A 13,927-nucleotide genomic window follows, 5' to 3' on the forward strand; every position below is an offset into this window, starting at 1 on the left:
CGTGAGGGCAGGTCCAAAGAATCTCTGGGATCAGACAGGCGGACATTCAGCAGGCTGCACTGTTGCCTTTTCAGCTTACAGGAAGAAAAAAACTCCAAAAGGGCTTGAGGGAAGCTGGGTTTAATTGGTGGGTTTTGAGCTTGTTTGCGTGTCAGAAAGTGCTGTTGTTTACAGTCTATGTGAGTGTGCAATATAATGCCACAATCCTTGCCAATCGCATTGAGAGAGAAAATATGCTTGATATTTTGAAGCTGTTTTATGAGACGTAGTTACGTTTTCATTGAATCAGTCTGTCTTAATAAAGCATGAAAGAAATGAAGACAAAATTACTATTCAGTCAGCCCTTTAGTGAATCACAGCTGTAAACAGCTGCATTTGTTTCAGAATGAGTCATGCCTTATATCAGGGTTTCCCAAACTTTTTCACTCAGGCCCCCTTTCAGCATTGGGGAACACATGGGCACAAGCACTGTTCATGACACAAACTGTCCACATCCCTCTTGTTGGCTGAGAGAACATTTGAAATGTTTAAGCTTATTTCATGCAATTCTACACATTTTGTCATGGAGTGCAGAGAACATTTTGCCATGTCTAATGTGTATTCATGTGATATTTGAGTGACTCAAACATCTATGGACAAAATCTATGGACAAAAAAACCTAGCTAATAAACGTTAGCTGACAATATAGTGCATTCGGAAAGTATTCAGACCACTTGACTTTTTCCACATTTTGTTATGTTACAACCTTATTCTAAAATGAATGACAGAAAAAAATCCTCATCAATCTACACACAATACCCCATAATGACAAAGCAAAAACAGGTTTTTAGATTTTTTTTCAAATGTATAAAAAAAAAAAAAAAACTGAGATACCTTATTTACAGAAGTATTCAGACCCTTTGCTATGATACTCGAAATTGAACTCAGGTGCTTCCTGTTTCCATTGATCATTCTTGAGATTTGAGATTTGGAAGGACACATGCCTGTCTATATAAGGTTCCACAGTTGACTGTGCATATCAGAGCAAAAACCAAGCCATGAGGTCGAAGGAATTGTCCGTAGAGCTCAGAGTCAGGATTTTGTCAAGGCACAGATCTGGGTAAGGGTACCAAAACATTTCTGCAGCATTGAAGTTCCCCAAAAACACAAGGGCCGCCATCATATTTAAATGGAAGAAGTTTGGAACCACCAAGACTCTTCCTAGAGCTGGCCGCGGGGCTAAACTGCGCAATCGGTGTAAAAGAGCCTTGGTCAGGGAGGTGACCCATAACCCGGCGGTCACTCTGACAGAGCTGCAGAATTCCTCTGTGGTGATGGGAGAACCTTCCAGAATGACAACCATCTCTGCAGCACTCAAACAATCAGGCCTTTATGGTTGAGTGGTCAGACGGAAGCCACTCTTCAGTAAAAAGCACAAGACAGCCTGCTTGTAGGATGGAACTCTTTGGCCTGAATGCCAAGCGTCACATCTGGAGGAAACCTGGCACCATCCCTAGGGTGAAGCATGGTGGTGGCAGCATCATACTGTGGGATTGTTTTTCAGTGGCAGGGACTGGGAGACTAGTCAGAATTGAGGGAAAGATGATGGAGCAAAGTACAGAGAGATCCTTGATGAAAACCTGCTCCAGAGCGCTTAGTACCTCAGACTGGGGACCAAGGTTCACCTTCCAACAGGACAACAACCCTAAGCACACCGCCAAGACAACGCAGGAGTGGCTTCGGAACAAGTCTCTGAATGTCTTTGAGTGGCCCAGCCAGAGCCCGGACTTGAACCCAATCAAACATCTTTGGAGAGAACTGAAAATAACTGTGCAGAGACACTCCCCATCCAACCTGACAGAGCTTGGGAGGATATGCAGAGGAGAATAGTGTCATGCCTGCTCCCGCTTTCCCTCCCTGGCACTCGAGGGTGCCAGGCTGCCCAGGATTACGCACTCCTGCCACCATTATTATGCACACCTGCTCCCCTCGTCACGAGCATCAGCGATTCATTGCACTAACCTGGACTCAATCACCTGTGTTATTTCCTCCCTTATATCTGTCTGTTCCCCAGCTTTGTTCCCCGCTTCAGCATTAATTTGTCATTTTGTTACCCGGTTCTGATGCTATTCCTATCCTGTTCCATGTCTGTGCTATATTAAATATTCACTCTCTGTACCTGCTTCTCATCTCCAGCGTTGGTTCTTACAGAATGCTGAAGCTATCAAATGAATCATTGAGGTGTGCTGGCTTTTTAGTCTTGGTGGTGACATTGGGTCCGGGGCCGCCACCGATGAAACCAGGGGGGTGCCTCAGCTGGTTTGTCAGGCTTCCACACCCTAGCTGGTTCGAGAGGTTTCCTTGCCCCCAGACGGATCACCAGGCTCCCACACCTCTGCCTGTTCAACGGGCTTCTACACCCCAGCCGGCTTGTCCATCGCCCATGCCTCGGCCGGCCCCTCAGGCTCGCCCAGGTGGGACGCCGGGTGGCGCCCCCTAGAGTTGGGCTTCTGTCACGCCTGCTCCCGCTTTCCCTCCCTGGCGCTCGAGGGCGCCAGGCTGCCCAGGATTACGCACTCCTGCCACCATCATTATGCACACCTGCTCCCCTCGTCACGCGCATCAGTGATTCATTGCACTCACCTGGACTCAATCACCTGTGTTATTTCCTCCCCTTTAGCTGTCTGTTCCCCAGCTCTGTTCCCCGCTTCAGCATTAATTGTTGTTTGTCGTTTTGTTACCCAGTTCTGATGCTGTTCCTCTCCTGTTCCATGTCTGTGCTATATTAAATCTTCACTCTCCGTACCTGCTTCTCATCTTCAGCGTCGGTTCATACAAATGTGAGAAACTCCCCAAATACAGGTACCAAGCTTGTAGCGTCAATCCCAAGAAGACTCGAGGCTGTAGTCACTGACAAAGGTGCTTCAACAAAGTACTGAGTAAAGGGTCTGAATACTTATGTAAATGTTATTTTTCAGTTTTTTATTTGTAATAAATTTGCAAGCATTTCAAAAAAACTGTTTTGCTTTGTCATTATGGGGCATTGTGTGTAGATTGATTAGGAGAAAAAACGAATTATTCCATTTTAGAATAAAGCTGTAATGTAACAAAATGTGGAAAAAGTCAAGGAGTCTGAATACTTTCCGAATGCACTGTAGCTTTCGAATGTCTGCAATGACTGACATGACAAGAGGGAAACTGATGATGCACTACCAATTTCGAAATTACACCTTGTGCATTTAACTATTACAACTTTCAGGAGTAAGTTAAAAGCAGGACAATTTTTTTTTTTAAATGACCCCTCGCGGTTTGGAACCACTGCCTTAGATTGTCCTGTGTTTCAGCGCACAGACAGTGGCTCTGAGTATGCAAAAAAAAAAAAATTTGTAGTATGCGACAATCGAGTATACTTTAAATGTCCTGATGTCATATTCATTTTGGCTTTGACAACAGCGAATCAGTTACATATGGGGATGCGCTACCGAAATCAATGAATAGTGATAAAGAACGCAATCGCACATGACGCATTCTCAGTGTGTGAAAATAGAATGAGTTATAGTATGTGAATCTTCAAAAATTGAGTTTGGTTTAAATGCCAGGATGTTATACTCATTTCAGCTTTTCATCTATTAGAATTTGATGCACAGTTTTCCACAATGCGTCTCAAAAGGTGGGCTGGCTACGAGTGACAGGCCCTAGTTCTCTTCAAGTAGCCAAACAACAAAACTAGGCTACTTAATTGGGAAGATTCCGAATAGCGAAGCTTCTGCGGTGGTAATCAAATGTAGTTTTTGTTCTCCTTAAAATGATCACGAATATTGCATCGTAGGCTACATCTTTGAAAACAGAAGTCTATTATTATTATTATTATTCGTTTTTTTAAGTGAATTTCATTTTTTTAAATTGAAAAGTGTTTCTTGTCCTTTTGGCCTTTGTCAGAGCTTTTAAACTAAATACTTAACCATCTTTTGATTTCTGCATGTGTCTGCAACGGGGACTTGGGATGTGGCTGCGTTATTGATGTCACGTTAATCAGGCCTTTTGATTTGAACACATGGATTGTTTTAGTTTTGAAGGCTAGACTAACTATTTAATTTATGGATCAAGCCTTAGCAATCATTCTGATCTCGCTCCCAATGATCAATGCTTTACTTTATTATGTTGCGCTTCTGAATTTACGATGCACCCGACTGTCAATGTTGTTTTGGTGCAATAGCCTTTAGATTTGTACTAGGCTATGTCATTTAATTTATATATATGTTACAGTACTGTGGCTTCACTAACAAAATATGTTGAAATGGATCCAAATGACCTGTTTCTGTCTTCAGTCCTTTTTTAATTATGGCAGATGGGCTATATGGGCTAGGGTATAGGTTGAATGTGGTAGTCTACCTGTAACCAGCCTGAGTAGGCCTATAACTCCATTAGGTTGAATGTGGTAGTTTACCTGTAACCAGCCTGAGTAGGCCTACTCTATCAGAGTTTAGAGAAAGTAATCAAATTGGAAATGAGCTGTTATCAGGCTGGTTAATTAATGCGATGTATGTCTGTTGAATTTGGAAAGATCCACCCGCACTCGGCCCCGCCCCACCTACTCAGCTAGTCAGGAGCCACTACTGCGTTGCGGCCGTGGCATACTGCATACTTTTTACTAAACGGTATGTGCTAAAGAGTATGCGACAATGAGTAAGTATGTAGTACGCTAGTATGGGTATTGGGACACGGCCAGTGACTAGGAAAATCTTCGGTACACACACCCTAAAAACAAACACTAATGTCCTGAATATAGATATCACTGACTCTGCACTGCCTATCCTGTTGGACACCCTCTTATTATCCTTCCTAAGCTCTTTATATACATCCACCACCCATTTACAGAGACCAATGTTAATCCAATCCAATGCTACGTTATGTTTTCACATAATGGTGTTTAGTTCATGGTATGATAAATAGACCAATCTGTGTAGAATGATGCAGCTAGCGTCACTAAGTGATCGAAACATGCTGGCTAGGCTGAAAGGACAGTGAGTGAGGAACCTCTGGCATGTCCTATTGAGAGACAGCCATCGAGTTGGGCATCCATTAATATGGTAATGACGTGTGAAAGTTCATTAACGACCCGCCACGGAAGTAGCGACAAAAGTAGCCACAAATATCGTATTAAGCATGCTCAGAGTAATTAATGGAATAACTTTACTTTGTGGTAAATATTCATGGCCTCTTCTTTTCTGACAGAATGGTGTGAAGAGAGTAGAGAGCTTGTCCATTAGAAGGGCTGAAGAGCCGTCCAGAGTGGATGTGGGGCCTTTTGTTCGGATTGGGTGCGTTTCAGTGGAGGGGTATTAATTCATATTTTGAACATGCGATCCTGCAACAAAGCCAGAGGCAGCATTGATAACATACCTAGAACATGAGAGCATATTATAGAGCATATTTTGAAGCAGTGACCTCCTCTCGCAAAGGGGTTCCACTTCACAGTTCTGTCTTTGTTCACATTCAAAAACATAGTCATACCACTCAAATAGTCTGAACCAAGAAAAAAAACATTCCAATGAGATGAAATACTGTGTATTTATGCATGCATCACAATCAAGAACAAGAATGTCCATGTAGTTGAACATAACGATTATGCTTATTTGTTGCTACGGCAAACTCCATTTAACACAACATACGCTGTAGGAACAGAATTGGCACATGCTTTTAAATCAAAGCAGTCTTTCTGTGTCTGTATCTCTGTCTTCCCAACAGATATGATAAGGCGTAGAACTCCCATGATGAACACTTTTGTTGTCCTTCTTTTTCTCCTCCCCACACAACATACATGTACCGAGCTGTCCGTTCAACCGCATTTTTAGATGCTCCTCGGCTTTCTTTTGTCTTAGGAAGTTGTTGCGTTTTGATTCATGTTCTTAGCCGAGCCCTCTCGCTGAGCGGTAACATAACCCACCTGGGTGGGTAATCATCTCAACCAGGAGTTATTCTGTTCCCTCAAATCTCAATGGTGGAGTGTGTGATGGGCTCCACAAACCCAACTGGGCAGAGCAGCATGCGCTTGTTTATCCACACCCTCAGCTCTCGGCACCCCCACCGCTCTAAACGCTACTATTACAGCCGCGTGCAGTTTTAAATTGACACAATTATCTATTTAAGTGTTACAAGATGTGCATTATATTGCGGAGAAGGAGGAGGGAAAAAAGCACTGACACAGTTGCTATCAGAGTTATGTTGTTTCCTTTTTTCTCTCCAATACACATTTTCTATCATTAAAGTGATGGAACATTTATCTAAATGGATGTTATGCATTGGGTAAACTCATTTAGTTCCCTGGGCCTTTTCAGGTGATAGGGATTAATGATGTTTAGTAGTTTGAAACTGAAAATATCTGTCATTTGTCACCACTTGGCCATTGATTTACGATGTCATTGATGATATGTTAATTTACGTGTAATGAATCAGAATAATAAGAGAGTTGTGTAAGAATAGTTCATTTTTAGATAAACACTTTAGACCTGCACAAATGCCTGGCCACAGCTTTGACTGCCAAATGTAAACTTCACAAAGGAACAGTGTCAGAGAGTTGGATTTTTTTTCATATTTGGATATGCTTTAATGCTTTTATTCAAATGCTTCTGAGATATTGCCCATAGTCACTTTTCAGTTTACCATAAAAATACGATTGTATTTCTTTTTTGGGGGGGGGGTTGAGTGCTCAGTATAGAGTGCGCAGTGCATGCTGAACAGCTAGTGCCCTCCAGAATGTTCTATTATTCCAGTAAGCATAAGACAGGTGTGCTCTTCCACCAGGTGGAGTCATCTTTGACAACGGCAAGGGATATAAAAAATAAAATCTTGCAAATAAATGGTTCATTTTCATTTAACAGCCTCATTGTTCGCTTTATTGTCCTCCACAGCTACAGTATAGTGAACGACTGTACTTACGGTATCAACCAGATGGAAATGTACAGATGCGGTAGACAACGAGACTAGGATAGCTACGTGTGACTTGTAGCCTTCTGTTTGATGCTGATGGTTACACAGAAGGTAGACTCTATACATCTACAACCACTCTGAGAAGAGTCTGAAGATTTATGACACCATTAAAAGGAAAGACAAACAAAAACAGCTGGATGGAAAACAAAACATTCTACTTCTTTATAATTACCCAGGAAAAGTGTTATACCTGTTATTTCAGTAATTGTGATCAATCCTGATCATTAGCAAAAAGCAGTTGAGTGGCCTCATACAGCAAACTGTATTAATAAACATTGATTTTGTCTGTTTATCTTTCAGCCATTTTATTTGTGGTGATTGCTGATGACAAATGCGGTAGTTAGTGGCAGTGATTATTCAATAACAACCTCTAATTCCCATGTCCTCTGTCTTCAGGGCAAGGAGGCTGAAGTCACTACGCTGGAACTGAAGATTGCTTTAAACAAGCAAGTCCTTCCAGAAGGTAAACACACAATTATTCATTAGATTTCAAACTCAATGTTGAGGGTGAATGTTGTATCAGATTGGCTTAATAAATAACTGCTGCAGTCTGGTTGCCTTGTTTGTACATTTGGTGAAACGAAAACCTTGCTCTGAAGGTTCACTGTCAAACATTTGAAAATCTACATGGTGACTAAGTGTTGACATTTCTCATCATGATCATGCAATGATGAATCTATGCATGACCTATTTTAGTTGATGTTATACAGTACGGTTTGTTATGTAAGCAGAAGATGAGGTCTGTAGTGTGTAGTAGACTTTTGCATGTAGAGAGATCAGATATACTGTATATCTTAGAGTGCAAATATAGGTAGGTACATATCTGAGTAGTTCATGTTTATGGACTCACCAAAGGGCATTTTACCTAAAAGCAGTTATTGGCATGGAATTTCTATGTTTCCCCTCAGTACTGTCTCTCAGTCATGATATAGTGTATCACAGTTCCTTATGAGAAAGAGTAGATTAATACATGGTTACATATCTACTGATTATTTAGCCAGGTGACCTTGTGTACCTTTGAAAGCTCACCTTGTTTGCTTCCCTTTCATGGATCTCTTGGTGGATCAGTGTGATGTGTATGCTCCTCACAACCCTGTCCATATCTCAACTAGAGGTCGACCGATTCATCGGAATGGCCGATTAATTAGGGCCGATTTCAGGTTTTCATAACAATCGGAAATCGGTATTTTTGGACACCGATTTGGATGTGTTTTTTTTTTACTCTTTTATTTAACTAGGCAAGTCAGTTAAGAACACATTCTTATTTTCAATGACGACCTAGGAACGGTGGGTTAAACTTTCTAGGAGGAGATGCTAGCGTCCCACCGGCCAACATCCAGTGAAAATGCAGAGCGCCAAATTCAAATAAATTACTATTAAAATTAAATGTTCATGAAATCCCACATGCAATACACCAAATTAAAGCTACACTTGTTGTGAATCCAGCCAACGTGTCAGATTTCAAAAAGGCTTTACGGTGAAAGCAAACGATGCTATTATCTGAGGATAGCACCCCAGTAAACAAACACAGACAATCCTATTTCAACCCTCCCGGCGCGACACAAAACGCAGAAATAAAGATATAATTCATGCCTTACCTTTGACGAGCTTCTTCTGTTGGCACTCCAATATGTCCCATAAACATCGCAAATGGTCCTTTTGTTCGATTAATTCCGTCTATATATATCCAAAATGTCCATTTATTTGGCGCGTTTGATCCAGAAAACCACCGGTTCCAACTCGCGCAACGTGACTACAAAATATCTCATAAATTACCTGTAAGCTCTGTCCAAACATTTCAAACTACTTTTGTAATACAACTTTAGGTATTTTTAACGTAAATAATCGATACAATTTAAAACGGGATGATCTGTGTTCAATACCGGAGGAAAACAAAGTGTAGCGCGCTTTCAGGTCACGCGCCTCTAACAAAGAGTACACTTCTCTCTACCCTCATTCTGAACAGTGCTACTTCTTCATTTCTCAAAGGAAAAACCTCAACCAATTTCTAAAGACTGTTGACATCCAGTGGAAGCGATAGGAACTGAAAGAAGGTCCCTTAGAAATCTGGATTCCCAATGAAAACTCATTGAAAAGAGAGTGACCTCAAAAAAATTATAATTCTGAAATGGTTTGTCCTCGGGGTTTCGCCTGCCAAATAAGTTCTGTTATACTCACTGACATAATTCAGTTATATGCATATCTTAGCTTCTGGGCCTGAGTAGCAGACAGTTTACTTTGGACACGCTTTTCATCCGGACGTGAAAATACCGCCACCTATCCCAGAGAAGTTAACTGCCTTGTTCAGGGGCAGAACGACAGATTTTTACCTTGTCAGCTCGGCGATTCAATCTTGCAACCTTATGGTAAAGTAGTCCAACGCCCTAACCACCTGCCTCTTATTGCACTCCACGAGGAGCCTGCCTGTTATGCGAATGCAGTAAGAAGCCAAGGTAAGTTGCTAGCTAACATTAAACTTATCTTATAAAAAACAATCAATCAATCAATCAATCATAATCACTAGTTAACTACACATGGTTGATGATATTACTAGTTTATCTAGCGTGTCCTGCGTTGCATATAATTTATGCGGTGCGCATTCGCGAAAAAGGTACCTAACCATAAACATCAATGCCTTTCCTAAAATCAATACACAAGTATATATTTTTAAACCTGCATATTTAGTTAATATTGCCTGCTAACATGAATTTCTTTGTGTCACTTGCAACAGAGTCAGGGTATATGCAGCAGTTTGGGCCACCTGGCTCGTTGCGAACTGTGTGAAGACTATTTCTTCCTAACAAAGACAGCCAACTTCGCCAAACGGGGGATGATATAACAAAAGCACATTTGCGAAAAAAGCACAACCGTTGCACGACTGTACCTAACCATAAACATCAATGCCTTTCTTAAAATCAATACACAGAAGTATGTATTTTTAAACCTGCATATTTAGCTAAAAGAAATCCAGGTTAGCAGGCAATATTAACCAGGTGAAATTGTGTCACTTCTCTTGCGTTAATTGCACGCAGAGTCAGGGTATATGCAACAGTTTGGGCCGCCTGGCTCGTTGCGAACTAATTTGCCAGAATTCTACGTAATTATGACATAACATTGAAGGTTGTGCAATGTAACAGGAATATTTAGACTTATGGATGCCACCCCTTAGATAAAATACGGAACGGTTCCGTATTTCACTGAAAGAATAAATGTTTTGTTTTCGAGATGATAGTTTCCCGGATTCGACCATATTAATGGCTCGTATTTCTGTGTGTTATAATTAAGTCTATGATTTGATAGAGCAGTCTGACTGAGCGATGGTAGGCACCAGCAGGCTCGTAAGCATTCATTCAAACAGCACTTTTGTGCGTTTTGCATGCAGTTCTGCTGTTTATGACTTCAAACCTATCAACTCCCGAGATTAGGCTGGTTTAACCGATGTGAAATGGCTAGCTAGTTAGCGGGGTGCGCGCTAATAGCGTTTCAAATGTCACTCGCTCTGAGACTTGGAGTGGTTGTTCTCCTTGCTCTGCATGGGTAGCACTGCTTCGAGGGTGGCTGTTGTCGATGTGTTCCTCGTTCGAGACCAGGTAGGAGCGAGTAGAGGGACGGAAGCTATACTGTTACACTGGCAATACTAAAGTGCCTATAAGAACATCCAATAGTCAAAGGTATATGAAATACAAATGGTATAGAGAGAAATAGTCCTATAATTCCTATAATAACTACAACCTAAAACTTCTTACCTGGGAATATTGAAGACTCGTGTTAAAAGGAAACACCAGCTTTCATATGTTCTCATGTTCTGAGCAAGGAACTTAAACGTTAGCTTTCTTACATGGCACTTCTACTTTCTTCTCCAACACTTTGTTTTTGCATTATTTAAACCAAATTGAACATGTTTCATTATTTATTTGAGGCTAAATTGATTTTATCGATGTATTATATTAAGTTAAAATAAGTGTTCATTCAGTATTGTTGTAATTGTCATTATTACAAATACATTTAAAAAATTGTCAGAATAATCGGTATCGTTTTTTTGGTCCTCCAATAATCGGTATCGGTATCGGCGTTGAAAAATCATAATCGGTCGACCTCTAATCTCAACGTGTTGTGGCCCCAGGATGTGAGCAGGTAGGCTGGATTGATCCAGTGGGGCGAGGTGGGGTTGTTAACACATCAGGAGCTCTGGGCTTCAGAGGAGCACCGTGTCTGTGTTCTGTCTCTCACAGCCCAACAGACAGTGATGGGTTTTACCATCCCAGCCCTTCAGCTCACAGCTAAAGGGAGGGGCACAAACCCAGGTTTAGTCCTATAGACTGTTAACAGGGAGATGACAAACTACTTCCATAATATTATGTTGTGACTAACCGCCATAGGCCAACACTACATAGAATTCAGTGGTCTTAACTGTAAGTCCCACAGCGTGTAACAAAGTTGTGACAATTAGCTTGAAGTCTTATTGTATTTGTGGAAATTGAGAGACAACTAAATTATTTGGATGGGAAATAGGTTCACCAACAATCGAATATGTTCCTGTGTTAAGTTCAGAGGGACTCCACATGTATAGAGTCAATTTCACGCCTTAAGTATTGAATTAAAAATGAAATAAATCGTAAGCATGAAAAATAAAGTTGAATATTTTTGAGAAAAAGTGAATTTTTGGATGTTGAAATCTAAAGCTAAATCTGTAAAATTGTAAACACAAATAATGATATCAAAAGCAAAACCCCAGAACATGCAAGCAAATCATTTTTAATCTAGAGCAACACTCTAATTTAAAATAAGAACAAATTATGTATGACTGTTGGACTGTATGCTTTCCATAAACCAAGTAATTAATCTGTCCGTAAAGGGCGTAATTGTCACGCCCTGACCTTAGTTATCTATGTTTTCTTTATATTTTGGTTAGGTCAGGGTGTGACTAGGGTGGGTACGTTAGTTTTGTATTGTCTAGGGTTTTTGTATGTCAAGGGTTGTTGTACATCTAGGTGATGTGTAGGTTTATGGTGGTCTGATATGGTTCCCAGTCAGAGGCAGCTGTTTATCGTTGTCTCTGATTGGGGATCATATTTAGGTAGCCATTTTCCCTTGGGTATTTGTGGGTTCTTGTCTATATGTAGTTGCCTGTCAGCACTCATTTGTATAGCTTCACGGTTCGTTTTGTTATGTTGTTAGTTTTGTTCAGTGTTCATTCTTATATTAAAGAAGAATGTACGCATACCACGCTGCGCCTTGGTCTCCTCCTTTTGACGGCCGTGACAGTAATGTGATTTCAATCTCACAATGAATGTCTCCAGCTAGATAAACAGCTAGCTACAGTAAGTTACATATGTAATCCAGAGGACTCGTGTAAGAGTGTCATGGTGGATAAACAAATTCCTGGTCTAAATACAAGGATGGACAGTAGCTAGCTAGTTAACTGGAGACATTCGTCATGGGATTAAAATCACAATGGCCTATTCGAATGTGACAAGCACTTGGTTTAATAAAAACATATGATAAAACCTTTCACTACAGCTGGAAGTGACTAGCTACAGGCATGCAGTCTTGCATTTCATTCCATTTGGCTAGCTATTAAGCCAGCCAACTAAGCTAACGTACCTCAGAATTGTCACGGGTCAATAATGAACGGATATTAGAAGTGTATCTATCTAATACATTTCATGACAAACCATGTAACTAGATAGGTAAACATATTAGTTAAATGGGTAGAAATAGAATCGAAAAAAAGCTACCCTCCCCTGTCTATCCTGCTCATTGATTGGTTTAGGATGAACCGTCACTCCAAAACTTGTGGACCAATGGAGGCGCATTATCTACGCCTCCCTCTAAACCCCACCATCACAATTTTTTGGGTGCCAAAAGCGTAAGCAAAGAAACTAGACGAAAGCAAAGATCAGAGTAACCTAACCAAATGTAGTAACTGCAGGCAAGAGTGTAGGCTAAATTGATTCAATAGGGTTGGTTGTTGGAAAAGTTTTGCTCACACTTTTATTTTTTTTGCTTTTGATATCATTCTTTATGTTTACAATTCAAAAATGTTTGCTTTCAATTATTTTGTTGTTTGATCTCAACATCCATTATTTCACGTTTCCTCGAAAATATAATTTTTACATTTGAAACTTTCTTTTTCATATTTACGATTTATTTGACTTTGAATTCAATTCTAAAGGCATGAAATTGACCCCATACACATGACATAACTCTTTAATTTTAGTATTTGGATAAGGTTGTGCGTTTCTCACTATCAGAGGAGGAGTGAGTGTTGTGTTTGCCTTGCCTGCTCCCTGAGGAGGCTAGTAGAAGGGGCCATAGGAAGACAGGCTCACTGTAAATACTGGAATGGAATTAATGGAACGTGTAACACATCAAACATTTGGAAACCACATGTTTGACTCCATTGATTCCACTCCAGCCACTGCAGTGAGCCCGTCCTCCTATACCTCCTCCTACCAGCCTCCTCTGCTATCACCCCAGTGTGCTAAACAGCCATATACCCCTATCTGATCGAGTTCAGCCAATCACTTCTCCATTTGGAAAACAGAGATCCTCGGACCAAAGGGGGAAAAAACAAAACACCCTGCCTGGTATTTATCTTGACTGCATTCTCTGCTCAGTGTTCTGAAGCAGGTCCTCTCCAGGCCCACAGCACAACTGCTTTCTCCAGATGTAAGATCAGGACTGAAATCTTTCAAATTATTTAGTAATTCATGTTAATGTGCCAAAATCAGCCTAATTATTGACACAACTTTCCAATGCGATTTTGTGGCAGTTTATAGGATTAACATGCTTCGGTCTTTAAAGCCGTTTTGAAGTGCAATGTAGTTGAAAACGGAAAAGATACTCTTATTATTTTGGGGATGAGAAACAGTATGCTTTGTGTTTGTGTGTGTGTATTTGTCAGTGCTCATGTATGTATGTCTGCACATGCTTGTCATTTCTTTATTTGTTTCGG

At 40.7% G+C, this 13,927-nt stretch overlaps 1 protein-coding gene across 8 annotated transcripts in view; it reads left to right on the top strand.

Annotated features, from left to right (window-relative positions):
* The window catches only part of LOC129815017 (forkhead box protein P1-B), a 207,103-nt gene that overhangs the window by 78,782 nt on the left and 114,394 nt on the right, over window positions 1-13,927 (top strand). For all 8 annotated transcript variants that reach the window (XM_055868274.1, XM_055868271.1, XM_055868270.1 and 5 more), the window contains one exon: window positions 7,366-7,432. The gene's annotated coding sequence lies outside the window, so the exon portion shown is untranslated. The remainder of the gene's footprint in view (window positions 1-7,365; window positions 7,433-13,927) is intronic.

The sequence above is a fragment of the Salvelinus fontinalis genome, chromosome 18 (assembly GCF_029448725.1).
Source record: "Salvelinus fontinalis isolate EN_2023a chromosome 18, ASM2944872v1, whole genome shotgun sequence".
In the NCBI taxonomy this organism is placed as follows: Eukaryota; Metazoa; Chordata; class Actinopteri; order Salmoniformes; family Salmonidae; genus Salvelinus; species Salvelinus fontinalis.